Source organism: Anabrus simplex, chromosome 1 (assembly GCF_040414725.1).
Source record: "Anabrus simplex isolate iqAnaSimp1 chromosome 1, ASM4041472v1, whole genome shotgun sequence".
In the NCBI taxonomy this organism is placed as follows: domain Eukaryota; kingdom Metazoa; phylum Arthropoda; class Insecta; order Orthoptera; family Tettigoniidae; genus Anabrus; species Anabrus simplex.
The window spans coordinates 1356832332-1356847007 of NC_090265.1; the positions used below are offsets into that span (position 1 = coordinate 1356832332).

General features: G+C 41.8%; 1 long non-coding RNA gene across 1 annotated transcript in view; it reads left to right on the forward strand.

Moving 5' to 3' along the window:
• Nucleotides 1-1253: 1253 nt before the first annotated feature.
• The window catches only part of LOC136858341 (uncharacterized), a 505582-nt gene continuing 492159 nt past the window's right edge, over nucleotides 1254-14676 (forward strand). Inside the window, exon 1 of the long non-coding RNA XR_010858630.2 lies at nucleotides 1254-1370. This is a non-coding gene — a long non-coding RNA (uncharacterized lncRNA). The remainder of the gene's footprint in view (nucleotides 1371-14676) is intronic.

Sequence of the window (14676 nt, forward strand, 5' to 3'; positions counted from 1 at the left end):
AAATCCAAATTGAATATGTTCATTTATATCGAAATCGGTTTTATGACTCGTACTGTAGCACTCCACTTCTTTCTGTTATGCTGTAGCTACGTTTAGGAAAACTGTGCGGTGAAATATTATTTGTTGTCATTGATAAACCGTATAATACGTATTACTTCTCCTTTCATCCTCCCATTATCATTAAAAGTAGCGTACTGTAAAATCTGACCCGAGTACACAACATAGATTACGGTTGTTTTCGCTCGTATTGCAATATTCCTGTAGTTCCTATCAACCGAAGCGGCAATACTGTCACTTAGGAATGAGAATAGGGATAATGGGAGAGGATCTAAAGAATATAACTCAAGGTTCACGATGTCTGTCACGTCGCTGTACTCCGACACCAGACGGTAATCCAAAACTTGTGTGTTTCGGCGATGAGAAAGAGAAGGTGATTTTTGCCTAAACCTCTCTTTTAAATGGTTAAACATTTATTTCAGACATCCTGCCCCTGTATGAATTTCAGTTGCGTTCAAATTGAGTTTTCTTACTAGGCCTAGTACTTTCCAGCCATTTTGTCTTTATATTATTATGATTATTGTTTTATGTTTTATTTCATAACGCATACTACCTGCATTGTTTTATGTAATTACCTGCTTGAAGTCCGGCTCCATGGCTAAATGGTTAGCGTGCTGGCCTTTGGTCACAGGGATCCCGGGTTCGATTCCCGGCAGGGAATTTCGCTGGCACGGGGGCTGGGTGTATGTGTCGTCTTCATCATTATTTCATCCTCATCACGACGCGCAGGTCGCCTATGGGAGACCAATCGAAAGACCTGCACCTGGCGAGCCGAACATGTCCTCGGACACTCTCGGCACTAAAAGCCATACGCCATTTCATTTTACATGCTTGAAACAATTGGATATTTCAGTTAGTGAATTAAATGATCGAAAAAACGTTAGTTGCCCAGGATTGTCGTCTTTCATGTATCTACATGTACGCCAAGAAATACCCAACTCTCAAATAGGTTGCATTCTCGCTCTTCCACATTCGTACCACTCGCAACAGACAGTAGCAAATACCTGCTTTTGTACCCTCCCTCTCGAGCAACTATGAGCCCGCCTACCTCCCCACCCTTTCTTGTGAACTTTCGATCCAAAACACGTGGTTGTTACAGCTACCGACTAGTCCAATGCAGCTGGCAATAGGTACTGTATCTGCCCTCCAGTAGATGGCTCCACCGGCGGTCGGTATCCTTGAACTCCACTAGAGACGGACGGCAAGTGGTGTAGAGCTGCCAGTTTGACATCCAACTCGGTGCGATGAGTACGGTGTTATTGTTAGTGTTGTGGTCGTGATCATCACACGAAAACATCGTGGTCTACCATCAGGTGAGTACACTAATAAAACATTATGTCTGAGGTTGGTGTGCATATCGGAAATTGATTTTAAATTGAGTGTGTTGATAAATTATACTCACTATAAGAATACACTGAAATAAACTTTTAAAAATGTATTTGCTTGGAGGTGTAATTTATCCGAATCTAATATTATTGCGACTTTAAAAAATAAATGTTTCAGTGCTTTAAAAATGATTTTCCGAATCATTGCAACAATCAGAATCTATTACACTTGCTTGTTGATCATAGCGGGAGTAGTTCTGTCACTGACCTCTCTCAGTAATCTCGCGCGAATCCTGCCCTGGGCGAAAGTGGTCTGGTAGGCAGCACGTGTAGGGACTGGTCGAGTTACTTCACTTAAGCTGAATTGAAAATGCACAATGGAATGAAGCGCCCGACCGTTGCCGGAGATGGGACACTAGCCAGGTGTTTGAAAGTTTCAACGCTTACAGCCGGCTACTCCTCTATGTTAACCAGCTGTCAGTTGATTCTGTTTGAATCATGCTCTTCCGCAACCTGTGACTCACTGTTGTCAATAAGACTTGATTCATACGATATTTGAGAGTTTAGATTCTTCGAAGGTCAAGCAGGATATTGCTCGTTAGAGATCAACTTGAAAGTGTATCATTGTTCTTTGTGCGCCGTCATAAAATAATTACTGTTGACCTCGGTTAAAGCGGTACTGCTTTAACGGGAAATGTAGTAAGCTTCACTGCTGTCTTTGTTATCTTGTGACTGGCATGACAGCGATCCCGTTCGCCGAAAGACTGGAAAAATGCACTGCGAAGAGTATGGTTATTTTCATTAAACCATTAATTACATTAAAAATCTGATACAAAATACGGTTCTGTCTTGTTATAGTTAACACACTTATTAATATCGTCGTATCGATTTCAATTTTATGTTTATAATATAAGAAATGAAATCTGTGCTGTAGGCTAATTTGTCTTACCAAGGATGTGGGGAAGTTCCGTTCTGGGTACTCGAATAGTTTCCCCTTATTAGCATGCCATGTATGATAGTTACGTTATCTGAATTTTGAGGAGAAATTTTGATCGTTTAAAATACCCTGACACGCGGGCCGATGACATTCGATGTTAGGCCTCTTAAAACAACAAGCATCAAATACCCTGACATGTTGCGCTATTTACTTTTGATATGTACAATAATTAATGTTCTAACAATATCACATAAATCCATTGTCATGCACGTCTCTGCAAACGATTCAACACCAGATGAGTCTCACACTTAGTCATGTAGTGCGGTGTTTGAATTTAAAATGATGATAATCGTAGTAAGTCTGCCTTTTAGAACCTATTAGCTGCATTCTTGTCTGAAATACAGTACCACTGCCTTCGTAATGTCATCACGAAGGCAGTGACAGTACGTAACATGCATAATTCTACTGGTAAGTCGCATTGTGAATGGTGATATTGTTCTCTTGATAATCAACGCTTAACCCACAGTTCTCAACATACGATGAATCCAACTATACGAGTGTTAAATGTAATTATTAAAAAAAATGTATGCTTATGTCCTTAGCTACCATGTAGAGGTATAATTAGACGACATTTAGGCTGCATGCGTACTCATTTCTACGTTCCTTTTTACCCTATCAGATGGCAGAGAAACTGGACCACTGTTGCGCGATCAGTGGCTGGGTTTTAATTACATTTGTCGGGTAGATACAAATTGTGTCGTGGTTTCCCATTTTCACACCAGGCAAATGCTGGGGCTGTACCTTAATTAAGGCCACGGCCGCTTCCTTCCAACTCCCAAGCCTTTCCTATCCCATCGTCGCCATAAGACCTATCTGTGTCGGTGCGACATAAAGCGCCTAGCAAAAAAACAAAAAAAAACAAATTGTGTACCGGGCGAGTTGGTCGTGCGGTTAGGGGCACGCAGCTGTGAGCTTGCATCCGGGAGATGGTGGGTTCGGACCCCACTGTCGGCAGTCCTGAAGATGGTTTTACGTGGTTTCCCATATTCACACCAGCAAATACTGGTGCTGTACTACCTTAATTAAGGCCACGGCCGCTTCCTTCCTACTCCTTGGCCTTTCCTATCCCATCGTCGTCATAAATCCTATCTGTGTCGGTGCATCGTAAAGCAGAATTGTAAAAAAGAATTGTCATCAGAGATCTATTACATGCCGTCATCTTACGGCGTAGAGTGCCGAATGGACTTTCTTCCGCCCTTAAAAAATCCGACTTCCTCGGTTTGGTTTGAACCCGCGATCTTGGGATCCAGAGGCCGACATTCTACCACTTAGCCACAGACCAGCTTAAATTATGATATTAAGAACAATATCTGTCTCCTTGTAATTGCATGTAGGCTACTTCTCTTAGCTAAAAAGTTATCTCTGCTCAGTGATAGGGTTTGCAGGTGTACTGTTTGGAGATTGACAGTTCGAATCATAGCGTTAGTAGAAGGACACAGACTACCGGTGAACTTTGGAATTTTAGCTTGATTCGAATCCTGGGAAATATATTCTAGTTGTATGCGAAGATAACTACGATTATACCATTACTTTGCGTCATAGGAAGTCGTTCCACGGGATATGCTTATCGTTTAACTGTGTAGGCCTACTTATGTACATGTCTTCGGTCTGATGATTCTTGTGTTTCCCAACCTTTTCTGTTTCGGGGAACCATGAAAAAAGCTAAACCTTGAGAAGTCATGGCAGCTTGACACGTACTGTATATGAACCCAGCGAAGAATTTAAAATGAACTAAAATAAATACATTATGCTATTGGAATTTTGTTTCGCGAGAGTTCTTTCACGTTCCAATAAATCCACCGATATGAGGCTGATATATTTGAGCACCTTCAAAACACCACTGGACTGAGTCAGGATCGAACCTGCCTACTTGGACTCAGAAAGCCAAACTTCTATCGCCGGAGCCGCTCAGTCCGGCTGCAGTAATAGTTATTTTAGAACTGTATTTATTTATCTGTCCGCCTGTGTGGTGTGGTGGTGTGATTAGCTGCCATCCCCGGAGGCCCGGGTTCGATTCCCGGCTCTGTCACGAAATTTGAAAAGTGGTACGAGGGCTGGAACGGGGTCCACTCAGCCTTGGGAGGTCAACTGAGTAGAGGTGGGTTCGATTCCCACCTCAGCCATCCTGGAAGTGGTTTTCCGTGGTTTCCCACTTCTCCAGGCAAATGCCGGGATGGTACCTAACTTAAGGCCACGGCCGCTTCCTTCCCTCTTCCTTGTCTATCCCCTTCAATCTTCCCATCCCCCACAAGGTCCCTGTTCAGCATAGCAGGTGAGGCCGGCTGGGCGAGGTATCGGTAATTCTCCCCAGTTGTATCCCACGACCCAATGTCTCACGCTCCAGGACACTGCCCTTGCAGCGGTAGAGGTGGGATCCCTCGCTGAGTCCGAGGAAAAAACCAACCCGGGAGAGTAAACAGATTAAGTAAGTATTTACTTATCTTCAATGAAAGCCATTCACTTAGTCCGGTTCCTTGGTTAAATGGTCAGCGTAGCGTTTTTCGGTTCAGAGAGGTGCGGCTTCGTGTCCCGGTCGGACTGGGGATTTTAGTTACGTTTGGTTAATTACTTTAGCTGGAAGGCTACCACCACAGAAACATGCAGTAGGGAATAGACCTACATCCCTCCAGGAAGGGCATTCGGCCGTTAAACATAGCTTAATCCACTAGTGCCGTCCCAGATAATTTTTAAAAATTACAGGAAAGAAAAAATTAAAGGCATTTACTTTCATTTTACAATTTACGTCAAATGAAATAATACTAATTGTATTGTTTTAACGTCCCCTAACTACACATGACGGTTTTCGGAGACGCCGAGGTGCCGAAATTGTATCCCGCAGGAGATTTTTTACGTGCCAGTAAATCTACCGACACGAGACTGGATCATTTGAGCACCTTCAAATACCACCGGACTGAGCCAGGTTCGAACTTGCCAAGCTGGGGTCAGATGGCTAGATCCTAAACCGTTTGAGCCACTCAGCCCGGCAACTGAAACAGTATTTTTATATTCATGCGAAAGCATTTCAAATAATTGCAAAGTATTTATTAAATATTCACTCTCAGTTTAAAAAAAAAAAAGGTAAATAAGTCTTTAAATGCATAATTCTATCCCCACGGGCAGGTCAATGTGATCGTTTTACTTGTCCCGTGGAGCACAACAATTAGTTTCTTAGCGCAACTTTGCTAAGCAAACGCTTTTTGATCATCAGCAAAGTTCGTGCGCAGTGTCCACTGCAGAAAGTGAGCGGTTGAGTTATGACAGTTTTAAAAACATTTTTTTGCATTTTCGCGGCACCTCTAACCTGGTTGGGAATCGCTGCATACTTGCCAACTCTCCCGATTTAGGCGAGAGACTCCTATTTTTATTTTTACATTTTCTCCCGATCAGTTAATTGTTTCTCCCAATTTTGAGTCAGTGATTGCGGAACTTATATACAGTATTTTGAAAGTCCCGCCGTTTCAGGATGTTGCTTCAGTGGCTGAAGGTCCTTTTATTTGTCGCTCACAGGCCAGAGCAAAGTGTAGCTTCCACCCGCTTCCACCGAAGTCCCAATCTCACCCATGGCTGTGACAATATGGAAGCTGTTGGGGTGTGGGTGGTGCTGAGTAATGGCAATCAGAGCTCAACCAGTGCGTCTGAGTGTCATGAAAGGTATTGCTCATAGGGTTAGTTGTGCTACAATAGCACTGCCTGGCCCAGTGAGAAAAGCAGTGGCAAACTACCTCACTCCTCGTCTTGCCTAGTACGTCTCATTTTGGTACTACCATTGGTTTTTGTGGTTTTCCTATAACTGCATAGCCTTTGGTGGTGCTATTTGAGAATCCAACCAGCCTCTGGGCTGATGACCTAACAGACAGATAAATGTCGAAAGTCTTTCTCTTACTGGTCGCTGTGAATGAGCTGAAGATGAGACTCTTACTGGCCGCGAAGTGGTCGGAGGTCCTGTTTTCATTGGCAATTTTAATGAAAAGTGAATATCGCGATGCTCATATCATGTGTTCTTTCCTCTCTTGCGTTTCACTCTGTTATTGTTTGCCATGTCCGACTCGTTGGTTGAATGATCAGCGTATTGGCCATCGGTTCAGAGGGTCCCGGGTTCGATTCCCGGTCGGACCGGGGATTTTAACCTTATAATTGGTTAATTCCAGTGGCTCGGGGGCTGGGTGTGGCGTATTCAGCATTAGAAATCATCCTAGGTATGGCCCTCATCTTCACAGACATGCAGGTCGCCTAATAGGCCGTCTACGAGAAAAAGACCCGCATCAGGTCTCTCCGGAAGCCTTACGCCATTATTGTTTGCCATGGTCATAACTGTGGTGTTCATGTGGTTGATTAATGTGGCCTGAATAAGCCTGTCATCAGTTGGTAAAAGTTTTGTTTTTAAAATGTGGTACTAAATTGTTGTTCGTGTGATAGAGCCAGAGATGGTGCTACTTTTCCTGTAAAAGTTAATTTTGTTTACCGTATTGGTTATCATTACGATATGGCATGGTCTGTTTATTCAAGGTGTGGTGTTTTATTATGGGGAAGAAATACAGTGAAACCCTTCTACGTTGGACAATTACGTTTCGTTAAAAATGTGTCCAATGTAGTGAGGTGTCCAATCTATAGGGTGGGGTACAACAGTACTTCAAAATAACCCTCGCAGTCCAGGAAAGGAAAAACCGTGAGCTAGTGTGTTTTATATTTATATAACACAGTGGTTTTTTGAGTTTATACACAGTACAGTATACTGAATTTCATGCATACTAAAACTTAAAAAAAAAGCACTACGGTATGGTCATGTTTTATTATGCATGTTGTACTATACTGCTTAGCTAAAAAATCAGTCACTGTTTTATTTTTCCAGGTTTGTACGTGCTCATTCTGATTAAAGTTTTCTACGTAATCCAAATAGTTTCAATAATTTCTGGTTGCTTATACACAAACGCAAACTCATTAATACACTGCACAGCTTTTTGATGCGTAGGTGGCTCCTTGGGGACAGAAACGGTTTCTTCTTCTGAAGACAATCTTTCTTCTGAAGAAATCACTTTTTGTAACAATTCATCAGTTGTTCCAGGAATATCATTGTGGACATCCAACACATTATCGAAATCACCACAAACACCAACGTCTCAAAATTCACTGCGAAGGACTTCGGAGAAACATCTCGAACCTGATCAGTTGACACAAATATTTCTTTGGACACATCCACCCAACCACCATGGATCCAGCAAATTACGTGAAGAACCGTGTAAATTCGTTTGCATTGTTACACAGGAAGACTCTCTGTCTTAACATTATTGTTTTTAAATGCTCTTGATGAGATGCTTGTTGTTTAAAGGGAGTAACATCTAGGTCATCGGCCCCTAATGGTACGAAATGTAATGACAATTTAAAAGTTCAAAATCATCCATTGACCAGAATAAAAAATGTGATGAAGAATGAATGGGTGGATATGAATTTAAAACAATCAGTAGATCCGACCCAGAAACTATCTTAAACAATAGTACTTTTGACCAAGGGACTGCTTCTAAAGCGCAATCCTTAATCGAGAATGCTTGTTGTCAAAACGGGGTCCAAAATCCAGGTCAACGGCCTCTCATAATGGTACTTATCGCTAGTAAAGTAGAACCATGGCATTTGTCATATTGCGGTACTAATCAAAAGTGTAGTAAACTCACGGTGTTCCAAACGTTATCGTACTACTCACAAGTATTGTACGTCGCACAGGTAACGCAGACCTATGGTGTTTCTCACATAATGGCGCCACTCATAGGCAACGCAAACCAATGGTGTTCCTCACCTAGGTGTACTAACCACGGGCGCCGGTATTCCCGTAGTGTTCCTCATATAGTGGGTACTAATCACAGGCAACGCCCAGACCCGTGGTGTTTCTCAAAATGGTACTAATCACGGGTACTGGAAACCCACAGTGAACCACTCTCTGCTGCTGTTGCTAATCACAAACCTTTTGTGTACCTAACATAGTGGTACTACTCGCAAGTAAAGGCGACCCATGGTGTTCCCCGCGTGATGGTATTAATTACAAGTAGTTTTATGGTTCTAATACAATCATCCCTTGGTCGCCCCTTTTAGTCGCCTTTTACGACAGGCAGGTGATACCGTGGGTTTATTCTTCGTCTGCGTCCCCCACCCACAGGGGGTTTTAAATGTTCTTGGACATGCAGCATTTCCAATGACAATGTTAAAATTACTTGCACTAAACCATTACAAACAGCAAAACAAAATAGTTTTGTACCTATCCAAACTGTCGTTTAGAATAGAATAGAATACTCCCCTCCCCCAGCCTGGGATCACCCGAAATTGGGGAGGGAGTAATAATGTATTGTAGTCCAATATGATTTGGTACATGAATATACAACATTAAACAATTACAATTAAACTTATTCACTATTTCAATCTATTTCTAGATTGTACTTTTTCTTTTCAGATTATTTATTTATTTATTTATTATTTGTCATAAATTGCTGTACGTCGCACCGACACAGATAGGTCTTATGGCGACTATGGGACAAGAAAGGGCTAGGAGTGGTAAGGAAGCGGCCGTGGCCTAAATTAAGGTTCAACCCCAGCATTTGCCTGGTGTGAAAATGGGAAACCACGAAAACCATTTTCAGGGCTGCTGACGGTGGCATTAGAACCCACTGTCTCCCGAATACTGGATACTGGCCGCACTTAAGCGACTGCAGCTATCGAGCTTGGTTTTATTTATTTTGTCCTAGATCAAATGCACAGTCTGCTTTACCTGTGCGACGTACAATACTTGTGAGTAGTACGATAATGTTTGGAGCACAGTGAATTTACTCTACATTTTGTCCAACGTAAACCTCGTTATATAGTCTAGGACATGCATGTAACTTACCCTCCCTAAGTTGTATTTGTGCTTAAATGTTCTAGCTTTTGAATGAATTGAATAACTGGAAGAATGTCTAAGTGCCTATATTTAATTCACATGCAGTTTAATAGTTAACTTGAGAAAAAATCAATAGCGACCCTACAATACAACAATTTATCTATTGCTATATTTAATAATATCTTTAAACCTACACGTAATTATGTACCTTCTCCTTCCTTATTTTCTCTTTTTTCATCCTCTTTTAATTTATTTTCCCACATTCCTCTTATCATATCAAATTGTTATTTAAAGGCTGCCCAATGTCCAGAATTGAGGGGTGCCTTATGTACAAAGGATTTTTAACATGTAAATGTGTAAGGAATTATACGATGCATTCAATATATATCCAATCAAAAGGGATGTTCAGGCTGTAGGGGTGTCCACAGTGAGGGGTTTCACTGTAATTTTGTTTTCTCAAACAGTTTTCGGAACATTTTCCATATATTAATGAGTCGAGGAAAGGTTCATATTTTGTACTATCTGTTGGTGGCTTTTTCGGCGTCGCATGGCGAGAAAATCATCTCCCGATTTTTGTTTTAGAAGGTTGGCAGGTATGTAGCTGACATGAGTCATTGAGGTGTCAGTTCTGAAGTATATACGGTGTGGTTATAACTTACTGTGCATCATTTCATATACCCTGTTGAATTTCACATCGTTTTTACCCAGTATACTTCAGTATAAATTCTAATAAGTCGCTCAAAAAAGAAATTTGTTCACCTTTTTACATGTTCATACCTCCATTATACGCATACACATTGAAATGAAAACAAACGTTTTTTGCAACTATGAATTGAAACGGAAAGCGTTGTTTGGACACTCATGCACGTTGTCATTGCTCAACGTGTCATAAGCAAGCTGGTCCCTAACCACACACCAAAATGGCAAAGTGATAATTAAGCGTCTTAATATGGAGTATTGCCACCCCTCCCATGAATAACAGCTTCACAGCGCCTTTTCATGCATCTGAGAAAGCGCCGCACGTTCAATTGAGACAGACGTCCTCTTTCAGGCCTTGTAGTGTTTGGGGTAGTGGAGTTCTCTCTCGGATATGTTGCTCCAATTAGTCCCAGACTTGTTCGATCGGATTCAGCGTGGGACTTATGGAAGGCCAGTCCATTCATTGCGCGTGGTGCTCTGGCATGAATCTCCGTACGATGTTCGCATCGTGCGCTCTAGCATTATCACGCATGAATACTGCGCTTTCTCCAAAGTTGTCTCACGTGAGGAATCACATGTGGCATTAAGATCTCGTTAATGTACCGTGGTCAGTGAAGGGCCCATTGCGAATAATCAAGAAATCTGTTTACGTGACAAGATTTATGCCGGCCCACGCCATCACAGATCCGTATCCATAAGCAACGGTAGATTGTACAGCTGTCGGATGAAATCGCTCCCCATTTCTTCTCCAGACTTATAGACGACCATCTGAACGATATAATGCGAAACAAGATTCATTCGAGAACAGCACTAGAGGCCACTGCTTAGCTGCCTGTGCAGATAATCTCTAACAAATTGCAGTCTCCTGTCACGATGTCGTTTGTCCTGTGCGTATCGACGGGATGTTAAGTTGACCTCTCGAAGCCTGTTTCTGACTGTTTGGTCATAACACGTACTTCAGAAGCTTGCTCTGTAGGTCTACCTGTAGAGCTTGTGCTGTAACTTGGCGGTTTCGGAGAGCTTGTACAACTACAAAACGACCATGGCCTGGAGTTGTTTTTGTTTGGTGGCCCATGCCAGGGAGCCTGGCAACACTTCAAGCCTCCTGGAAACAAATACCAAATCGTATTCTGAGGAACCCCTAGCATTCTGGCAACATACCTGCTTCTTGAAGCAGTGTAAACGCACTAATGGCTTCATTCAATGACAACTGCTCTCTCGTTGCCCCCTCGGCGCCCACGATTAGCCATGGGTTGTAAACACTATGTACAATCCGCACAGACCAATCTTCGCACACAATTCGAATTGAGACACTCGTACCTTTCAAATGACACTGACACCTCCGAAGCATCTGGATGACAGTGGAGCCCTCTGTTATGTAAGCAGGGCATATTATTACCATAATAGCCCAAACCTCGTTCCACTACACATTCGTACAATGTTGTTAGGAACATTTAAATATGTGGCCAAATATCCTTTTTGTGCGTGTAGTTTAAGAGTTAGATAAGCCTGAAGCCGGGAATATTAGACAACAGTTTCTGTGATAGGAAATAATTAGAATAATTTCTGCAGTTTATCCCAAGTAGTTCTGCGGTTGCTGGTGCTATCCGGGCTCAATTTGGTTTTGGTCGCGGGTTTAAAGCCGGATGTCCTTCCTTACACCATGTGATTTTTGAGATGAAAACCTCAACCCATGATCGACCGGGATTCGAACTTCAGCCATCCTGGTGGGGAAGCCAGCATCTAGGCCACTAGTTAATCGCACCCCCCACCCCCCACCCGACAGGAAATATTAGAATGAGAAATAGGGAAATAATCGCACGATAGATGATAGGCCTACAGTAGGCTAGATGCTATTTTGCCTACTTGTACTTTATTAGGAAATTAACAAGTCTGCAAAAGAGCAACCTTAAAAGATAGGAATGATAACAAAAGATCGGGTCTTAATAAGTTCACAATGCTACAGCAACGTTAAACAAAAAAGGTCCTGTACTAACGATTTCGATTCTACAACTACCTTCTCTCACCTGTTTGTAGTATCCATGCCTTGGCCTACTTCTACCATTATTACCTTCTGCAGTTCCTTCAAAAAACCAAGTGCTGGGTGTCTCAAGACGTGTCTTATCAATATACATATGTCTATTTTAGTTCTTATGCTAATTGCTTATGGAATGGAAATAAGATGATGTAGCAAAATATGCTTAGATGAGTAGAAAGTATTGTATTGACATTGCTGATGGCCAGGATTTAGTCAATTTGTCTCCTTGTAGCGCGACGTAGTGTGTACCGGTACTTCAGTGAAGGCAAGCACTGATAAATGCGATCTTGTTCTTTTTCAAGTGATTACTCTAGAAATTATACCGTTTCTTCAACCAGCCTGAAAAGCTTTTCAGTTGTCTCTGGTGTTCTGAAGCCATGACATCATTGGTCTGCCAACCTATCGCTTACCGTTCGTTGTTAACTGCAGCAGTTTATATTTCTCTCTCCTCAATATCTACTGTAAGATATTAAAGGCATCTACCAAACTAGTTGGATAAGCGGGTCAAGACGTGCAAGTGTTAACTTGCATCCAGGAGGTGGTAGGTTCAAACGCACTGTCGGCAGCACTAAGTACGGTTTTACGTGGTTTGACGTGGTTTTCCGTTTCACATCTGTACCTTAATTAAGACCATGGTCACTTCCTATCCCGTCTTCGCCATAAGACCACTCTTGAGTCGGTGCGACGTAAAACAACTAGAAGAAAAGCCATGCATATAGTCGACCTCACAAAAACGCCTTGGAATTTTTACTTGTAATTGGATCAGAAGAGCTCGTTTCCCCAAACCTATCGTTTGCTGTTCATGACCTGCCATTAGTATTCGAATTAGTTTCATCCTTGGTGTTAAACTCAAAACGCGAGTAAATTTGTAATATATAATTTTCTCTTTTAGCTTTGATAATAATCATAATAGTAATAATAATACTTTTCATTTAACAACACTTTTAAGAAACTTCTGAGTGCCGTAAATATTGTCCTCAATAGTTCTTGCTGCTGCAGTTTCTTAGATGTCAATAAAACAGCCCTGTGTTCAAGGAAACGTGTGAATTTGTTCTGAGGTGTGCATTGTTTATTAATTAGAGATAGAAGCGAAAGGAAGTGGCCGTGACCAATATACCAGGCACCATCCCGATATTTTCCCGCAATAGCAAATTATAGAAAACCACTTCCAAGATTCTCGAAAGTGACACTCAATAGTCTTCTTAGCCGAGCTTTCGAGGCTGAGTGCGTCGTGTTCCCATCCCATCAAAGAGATGAAGGTAGTTCTCTGAAATATAGGTCTCCAAACTACCTTGAGAAGCTCGTGGGACCTTGTCTATTAGTGAAACGTAATATAACAACTCGGAATTGTTAGTCGGCCAACAGACCAAACAAAAATAGCCAATGCATTAATTTTCAACAACGTAAAAACACTCCTTATATAGAAATAATACATAAAATGTCCACAGTTCAATTAAACCGGTTTGAGTAACTCAGACAGTAAAGCGCTGGTCTTCTGAGCTCGAATTAGCAGGCTCCATCCCGATTCAGTCTGGCAGTATTTGAAGTTCTCCACTTCCACACATTATATGGAAGAGCGCCTCTTCATTAACTGGCAATAAAGCTAAAATGAAATGTAATACATAGTTCGAAAGGCTAAATATATGGAAAAAACATGGAAAACACCCGAAGAAGAATGATATGTGACCAGAGATAGTGGGCTCGAACCCCACTGTTGGCAGCCCTGTAGATGGTTTTCCGTGATTTCCCAATTTTACAGCAGAAAAATGCTGGGGCTGTACCTTAATAAAAGCAATGGCCGCGTGTTGGTAGATTTACTGGTATATAAAATAACTCCTGTGGGTTAAAACAACGGCACCTCGGTGTCTGCGAAAACCAAACAAGTAGTTAGTGGAACGTAAAACTATTATTATTATTATTATTATTATTATTATTATTATTATTATTATTATTATTATTATTATTAACTAATTAAGCAAAGCCATCGTCGTACAGGCCACGAAGGCCCTTGGAAAGGGTGAGGTGAAAGGAAGGCTTCCACTCTCCGTAACCTCGGCATTTGGTAGGGCAGAGTAGTTAACTCTTTGCCAGGCCCCAAGGAATTAACCTGGTACTCATTTTTGGTATAGCGTCAGTTAACCTCAGGGTTCTGTGCCTCTCTGGAAGTGGATAACTCGTTTCTTAATTGTTCTTCAGCGGGATTTGATCCACGTCCTTCCAGGTGAACCGAGTACGTATTTACAGCCTTGAGCAGGCAGTCCCTCTTCATTATCTGACAATAAAGCTCAAATAAAAGGTAATAAATAGTTCCAAAGGCTAAATATATGGAAGAAACATGGAAAGCACCTGAAGAAGAATGATATGTGACCAGAGATAGTGGACTCGAACCCCACTGTTGGCAGCCCTGAAGGTGGTTTTCGTGATTTCCCACTTTACAGCAGGAAAATGCTGGGGCTGTACCTTAATAAAGGCAATGGCCTTGTCTATCCCCTTTTGTATCCCACCGTCGCCATAAGACCTATTTGCGCCGGTGCGACGTAAAACAAATAGTTTATATATATATAATCTCTTATAAATAAAGTTCTAGGGGGTCCGCTGTCTGTAATTCCTTTTGTTTTGCCAAATTTTCAAATATCTATCCGTTTTAGGTCGACTCAAGACCGAATCGGTGGTTTTTACTTTTCGTGTCTGTTTGTCTGTC